The sequence below is a fragment of the Ochlerotatus camptorhynchus genome, unplaced genomic scaffold (genome assembly GCF_037179485.1).
Source record: "Ochlerotatus camptorhynchus isolate MF236.1 unplaced genomic scaffold, CSIRO-AGI_Acam_v1.1 ptg000344l, whole genome shotgun sequence".
NCBI classification, from domain to species: Eukaryota; Metazoa; Arthropoda; class Insecta; order Diptera; family Culicidae; genus Ochlerotatus; species Ochlerotatus camptorhynchus.
In genome coordinates this window covers 154,292-162,120 of record NW_027040832.1, presented here as the reverse complement: position 1 = coordinate 162,120, position 7,829 = coordinate 154,292, and positions in this window count along the sequence as shown.

Below are 7,829 nucleotides of genomic sequence, written 5' to 3'. Positions count from 1 at the left end.
TTCCCCATGAGACACGGCAATGAGTCTTAACACCTGAAATCTGATGTCTGTGTTAGGGAATCCGAACTTTTTTTTTTTTATTTTTTTTTTTCGCGCTTTGTAGTGACTACACCATAATGGTTTTTTTGCAATAATTTCTACTTGTAGAAACAATTTCAGGCCAATCTGAAGGTTGGGGATAGAGATAGAGCGATTTGCCTGTTTTACTGTTGTGTAATAAACCGATCACTATTTTTTAAAAATTAACGGCACAATTCATCAAGCTGAAATTTTCTCTGAAGGCAGATGGTAATGACTTCTACTTGTAGAAAAAATTTCAGGTCAATCTGATGTTTGTTGTTTGAGATAGAGTGATTTCCCCGTTTTACGTTTGTTGTGGAATAATTATACTTTTTTGTGTAATAAACTTATCACTATTTTTTAAAAATTAACGGCACAACTCATCAAGCTGAAATTTTCACAGATGGCAGTTGGTAATGACTTCTACTTGTAGAAAAAATTTCAGGCCAATCTGATGTTTGTTGTTTGAGATAGAGTGATTTCCCCGTTTTACGTTTGTTGTGGAATAATTATACTTTTTGGTGTAATAAACCTATCACTATTTTTTTAAAATTAACGGCACAACTCATCAAGCTGAAATTTTCACAGAAGGCAGTTGGTAATGACTTCTACTTGTAGAAAAAAAATCAGGCCAATCTGATGTTTGTTGTTTGAGATAGAGTGATTTCCCCATTTTACGTTTGTTGTGGAATAATTATACTTTTTTGTGTAATAAACCGATCACTATTTTTAAAAAATTAACGGCACAACTCATCAAGCTGAAATTTTCTCTGAAGGCAGATGGTAATGACTTCTACTTGTAGAAAAAATTTCAGGTCAATCTGATGTTTGTTGTTTGAGATAGAGTGATTTCCCCGTTTTACGTTTGTTGTGGAATAATTATACTTTTTTGTGTAATAAACTTATCACTATTTTTTTTAAATTAATGGCACAACTTATCAAGCTGAAATTTTTATAGATGGCAGTTGGTAATGACATCTACTTGTAGAAAAAATTTCAGGCCAATCTGACGGTTGGGGTTAGAGATAGAGTGATTTCCCCGGTTTACTTTTGTTGTGGAAAAAATTAATTGAAGATTTTTAACAAAAGAAAAGCAGTCTTCATATAGGACATTAAAAACCATCTCGGATTGTTGGTTGTTATTAGTAACGTTCAACCTGCTTGCAAACGGGGTGATTGGGTTAAGAATCGAAAAAAAAATCGGCGTAGAAACTACCTTATTAAAAAGGGGAAGCCTGGCTCAAAGTTTCCCCATGAGACACGGCAATGAGTCTTAACACCTGAAATCTGATGTCTGTGTTAGGGAATCCGAACTTTTTTTTTTTTTTTTTTTTTTTCGCGTTTTGTAGTGACTACACCATAATGGTTGAGTTTGCAATAATTTCTACTTGTAGAAACAATTTCAGGCCAATCTGAAGGTTGGGGATAGAGATAGAGCGATTTGCCTGTTTTACTGTTGTGTAATAAATTTATTACGATTTTTTTTTAATTAACGGCACAACAAATCAAGCTGAAATTTTCACAGAAGGCAGTTGGCAGTGACCTCTACTTGTAGAAAAAATTTCAGGACAATCTAATGCTTGTTGTTTGAGATAGAGTGATTTCCCCGTTTAACGTTTATTGTGGAATAATTATACTTTTTTGTGTAATAAACCGATCACTATTTTTTAAAAATTAACGGCACAACTCATCAAGCTGAAATTTTCACAGATGGCAGTTGGTAATGACTTCTACTTGTAGAAAAAATTTCAGGCCAATCTGATGTTTGTTGTTTGAGATAGAGTGATTTCCCCATTTTACGTTTGTTGTGGAATAATTATACTTTTTTGTGTAATAAACCGATCACTATTTTTTAAAAATTAACGGCACAACTCATCAAGCTGAAATTTTCTCTGAAGGCAGATGGTAATGACTTCTACTTGTAGAAAAAATTTCAGGTCAATCTGATGTTTGTTGTTTGAGATAGAGTGATTTCCCCGTTTTACGTTTATTGTGGAATAATTATACTTTTTTGTGTAATAAACTTATCACTATTTTTTAAAAATTAACGGCACAACTCATCAAGCTGAAATTTTCACAGACGGCAGTTGGTAATGACTTCTACTTGTAGAAAAAATTTCAGGCCAATCTGATGTTTGTTGTTTGAGATAGAGTGATTTCCCCGTTTTACGTTTGTTGTGGAATAATTATACTTTTTGGTGTAATAAACCTATCACTATTTTTTAAAAATTAACGGCACAACTCATCAAGCTGAAATTTTCACAGAAGGCAGTTGGTAATGACTTCTACTTGTAGAAAAAATTTCAGGCCAATCTGATGTTTGTTGTTTGAGATAGAGTGATTTCCCCGTTTAACGTTTATTGTGGAATAATTATACTTTTTTGTGTAATAAACCTATCACTATTTTTTTTAAATTAACGGCACAACTCATCAAGCTGAAATTTTCACAGAAGGCAGTTGGTAATGACTTCTACTTGTAGAAAAAAATTCAGGCCAATCTGATGTTTGTTGTTTGAGATAGAGTGATTTCCCCGTTTTACGTTTGTTGTGGAATAATTATACTTTTTGGTGTAATAAACCTATCACTATTTTTTAAAAATTAACGGCACAACTCATCAAGCTGAAATTTTCACAGAAGGCAGTTGGTAATGACTTCTACTTGTAGAAAAAAAATTCAGGCCAATCTGATGTTTGTTGTTTGAGATAGAGTGATTTCCCCGTTTTACGTTTGTTGTGGAATAATTATACTTTTTTGTGTAATAAACCGATCACTATTTTTTAAAAATTAACGGCACAACTCATCAAGCTGAAATTTTCTCTGAAGGCAGATGGTAATGACTTCTACTTGTAGAAAAAATTTCAGGCCAATCTGATGTTTGTTGTTTGAGATAGAGTGATTTCCCCGTTTTACGTTTGTTGTGGAATAATTATACTTTTTTGTGTAATAAACTTATCACTATTTTTTAAAAATTAATGGCACAACTTATCAAGCTGAAATTTTTATAGATGGCAGTTGGTAATGACATCTACTTGTAGAAAAAATTTCAGGCCAATCTGACGGTTGGGGTTAGAGATAGAGTGATTTCCCCGGTTTACTTTTGTTGTGGAAAAAATTAATTGAAGATTTTTAACAAAAGAAAAGCAGTCTTCATATAGGACATTAAAAACCATCTCGGATTGTTGGTTGTTATTAGTAACGTTCAACCTGCTTGCAAACGGGGTGATTGGGTTTAGAATCGAAAAAAAAATCGGCGTAGAAACTACCTTATTAAAAAGGGGAAGCCTGGCTCAAAGTTTCCCCATAAGACACGGCAATGAGTCTTAACACCTGAAATCTGATGTCTGTGTTAGGGAATCCGAACTTTTTTTTTTTTTTTTTTTTTTTTTTTCGCGCTTTGTAGTGACTACACCATAATGGTTGAGTTTGCAATAATTTCTACTTGAAGAAACAATTTCAGGCCAATCTGAAGGTTGGGGATAGAGATAGAGCGATTTGCCTGTTTTACTGTTGTGTAATAAATTTATAACGATTTTTTTTTAATTAACGGCACAACAAATCAAGCTGAAATTTTCACAGAAGGCAGTTGGCAGTGACCTCTACTTGTAGAAAAAATTTCAGGACAATCTAATGCTTGTTGTTTGAGATAGAGTGATTTCCCCGTTTAACGTTTATTGTGGAATAATTATACTTTTTTGTGTAATAAACCTATCACTATTTTTTTTAAATTAACGGCACAACTCATCAAGCTGAAATTTTCACAGAAGGCAGTTGGTAATGACTTCTATTTGTAGAAAAAATTTCAGGCCAATCTGATGTTTGTTGTTTGAGATAGAGTGATTTCCCCGTTTTACGTTTGTTGTGGAATAATTATACTTTTTTGTGTAATAAACCTATCACTATTTTTTTTAAATTTACGGCACAACTCATCAAGCTGAAATTTTCTCTGAAGGCAGATGGTAATGACTTCTACTTGTAGAAAAAATTTCAGGCTAATCTGATGTTTGTTGTTTGAGATAGAGTGATTTCCCCGTTTTACGTTTGTTGTGGAATAATTATACTTTTTGGTGTAATAAACCTATCACTATTTTTTTTAAATTAACGGCACAACAAATCAAGCTGAAATTTTCACAGAAGGCAGTTGGCAGTGACCTCTACTTGTAGAAAAAATTTCAGGACAATCTAATGCTTGTTGTTTGAGATAGAGTGATTTCCCCGTTTAACGTTTATTGTGGAATAATTATACTTTTTTGTGTAATAAACCTATCACTATTTTTTTTAAATTTACGGCACAACTCATCAAGCTGAAATTTTCTCTGAAGGCAGATGGTAATGACTTCTACTTGTAGAAAAAATTTCAGGCCAATCTGAAGGTTGGGGATAGAGATAGAGCGATTTGCCTGTTTTACTGTTGTGTAATAAATTTATTACGATTTTTTTTTAATTAACGCCACAACAAATCAAGCTGAAATTTTCACAGAAGGCAGTTGGCAGTGACCTCTACTTGTAGAAAAAAAGTAAAGGGTTGTGTCCTAGACACGACCGCAGTATGACGTAGAACCACACAAAATTGATGTTTTTCATGCATTTTTGACTATTATACTTTATCTTAAAATTTTCAAGTATTTCAATGTTTCGGTTATGGTTGACTCAAAACAATTTACACATTTTTCTTGACAAATATCCATGTGAAATTCCACATGATTTTCATTTGACCACACATAAACAGAATCCACTCAGAAGTACACATGAAATTTACACGCAAATGAATAGTATGTGTGGTCACGCATGGTTTTTATATGCACATATATTAAGTATGTGGCCGACACATAGATATTGATTTGTTGATCACGTTGCAACAACTCATGTGTGGGACACATAAAAACAATATTTGAAATTTTGTTAGTGTTCAATGTTTGTTCAAGTTCAAGTATTTTTCCTGGACTGTAATAAATTATGAAAGTTCAAATGTATGGTCCTAAACAAGCCGTTACATATTTTGGTGTAGACACTGGTTACTATTTGAATTTCCATTATATGCAATTAAGTTTTAAAATCAACTCTTTTAATTTTATTTGTGGCCCTTAAAAGGGCCGTTTGATGTTGTGGTTCCGAAAGAACCGTTGGGTGATGTTGATATTCGTCCCTTCTAGGATGGTATGTTTAAAATTTATTTCCCGGAAAAAAGGGATCGTCAAAGTCTGTCTCGCTTTCGGGTTATTTTTTGTTGTGGGGGGGGGGGGTAGGAGAGGTATTTGAGGGGGGGGGGGGTTAGGAGAGGTATTTGAGGGGGGGGGTAGGAAGGGTTTGATGGTGGGGGGGGGGGTAGGAGAGGTTGTTAAAAGGAGCGAGAGGTTGTTGAGGGGGGGGCGAGAGATTGTTGTGAAGGGCGGAGGGGGTTTACATTAATGCTTTTCCTCATTGTGGTCACGCCGTGATCCACCTTTAGCCGCTGATTTGGTCCTGCTTACTGCAGGACCAAGTGCCACGCCGTCCGAAGCGAAAATGAGCAAAAGCATGACACCAGCACTGTTTTGTATCTTTTCCGGTTCAGAACCTGATAGGATTTCCCGCAGTTTTTTATGAATGGGGCGGAGCAGAAAGTTTTTTTTGTGCAGAATATGTAAAATAGGATGGACTTTGGATGTTAATATAATTGCATATATTGAGGCACCAGATATGTTTTACCGTTAGTTGTGTGTAATTCACCAACTGAATGTAATCAAACATGTCTTCAAAGCAATTTTTTGTTCAAATTTGGTAAAACTTGGTTTTACTAATGATTGTGGTTTGTTTAAAATTTATTTCCCGGAAAAAAGGGATCGTCAAAGTCTGTCTCGCTTTCGGGTTATTGTTGAGGGGGGGTTAGGAGAGGTATTTGAGGAGGGGGGGGGGGTTTAGGAGTGATATTTGAGGGGGGGGTAGGAGAGGTATTTGAGGGGGGGGGGTTAGGAGAGGTATTTGAGGGGGGGTAGGAGGGGTTTGATGGTGGGGAGAGGGGTAGGAGAGGTTTGATGGTGGGGGGGTAGGAGAGGTTGTTGAGGGGGGGGGGCGAGAGATTGTTGTGAAGGGTGGGGGTTTACATTATTGCTTTTCCTCATTGTGGTCACGCCGTGATCCACCTTAAGCCGCTGATTTGGTCCTGCTTGCTGCAGGACCAAGCGCCACGCCGTCCGAAGCGTTAATGAGCAGTGGCATGAGAGCAGCGCTGATTTATATCTTTTCAGGTTCAAGCAGAATGATGTGCAACCAAGTGGTATTCGTTTATGATGACTGGGTTTGGGAAAAAGGCTTATTTCATGAAATCGGTGATAAAATTATCATTTGTACATTTTCAAAAGTTTAATTACAGAAAAATTGGAAAAATATTTATTTCAACAGGTTCGTAATGTAATATCCTATCGATTGGCGTATTTGGATTTTAATTTCATCTATAAATGACAAAGTTACAAGCGTTCAAAACCTAACACTCCTTCACCACACATATTTTTTGACTTGCACCCCAGTATAGTCGACAAAGACGTAGTTCTACGTCAAAATTTCAGGACAATCTAATGCTTGTTGTTTGAGATAGAGTGATTTCCCCGTTTAACGTTTATTGTGGAATAATTATACTTTTTTGTGTAATAAACCTATCACTATTTTTTAAAAATTAACGGCACAACTCATCAAGCTGAAATTTTTACAGGAGGCAGTTGGTAATGACTTCTACTTGCAGAAAAAATTTCAGGCCAATCTGATGTTTGTTGTTTGAGATAGAGTGATTTCCCCGTTTTACGTTTGTTGTGGAATAATTATACTTTTTTGTGTAATAAACCTATCACTATTTTTTAAAAATTAACGGCACAACTCATCAAGCTGAAATTTTCTCTGAAGGCAGATGGTAATGACTTCTACTTGTAGAAAAAATTTCAGGCTAATCTGATGTTTGTTGTTTGAGATAGAGTGATTTCCCCGTTTTACGTTTGTTGTGGAATAATTATACTTTTTTGTGTAATAAACCTATCACTATTTTTTTTAAATTAACGGCACAACTCATCAAGCTGAAATTTTCACAGAAGGCAGTTGGTAATGACTTCTACTTGTAGAAAAAAATTCAGGCCAATCTGATGTTTGTTGTTTGAGATAGAGTGATTTCCCCGTTTTACGTTTGTTGTGGAATAATTATACTTTTTGGTGTAATAAACCTATCACTATTTTTTTTAAATTAACGGCACAACTCATCAAGCTGAAATTTTCACAGAAGGCAGTTGGTAATGACTTCTACTTGTAGAAAAAATTTCAGGCCAATCTGATGTTTGTTGTTTGAGATAGAGTGATTTCCCCGTTTTACGTTTGTTGTGGAATAATTATATTTTTTTGTGTAATAAACCGATCACTATTTTTTAAAAATTAATGGCACAACTTATCAAGCTGAAATTTTTATAGATGGCAGTTGGTAATGACATCTACTTGTAGAAAAAATTTCAGGCCAATCTGATGTTTGTTGTTTGAGATAGAGTGATTTCCCCGGTTAACTTTTGTTGTGGAAAAAATTAATTGAAGATTTTTAACAAAAGAAAAGCAGTCTTCATATAGGACATTAAAAACCATCTCGGATTGTTGGTTGTTCTTAGTAACGTTCAACCTGCTTGCAAACGGGGTGATTGGGTTTAGAATCGAAAAAAAAATTGGCGTAGAAACTACCTTATTAAAAAGGGGAAGCCTGGCTCAAAGTTTCCCCATGAGACACGGCAATGAGTCTTAACACCTGAAATCTGATGTCTGTGTT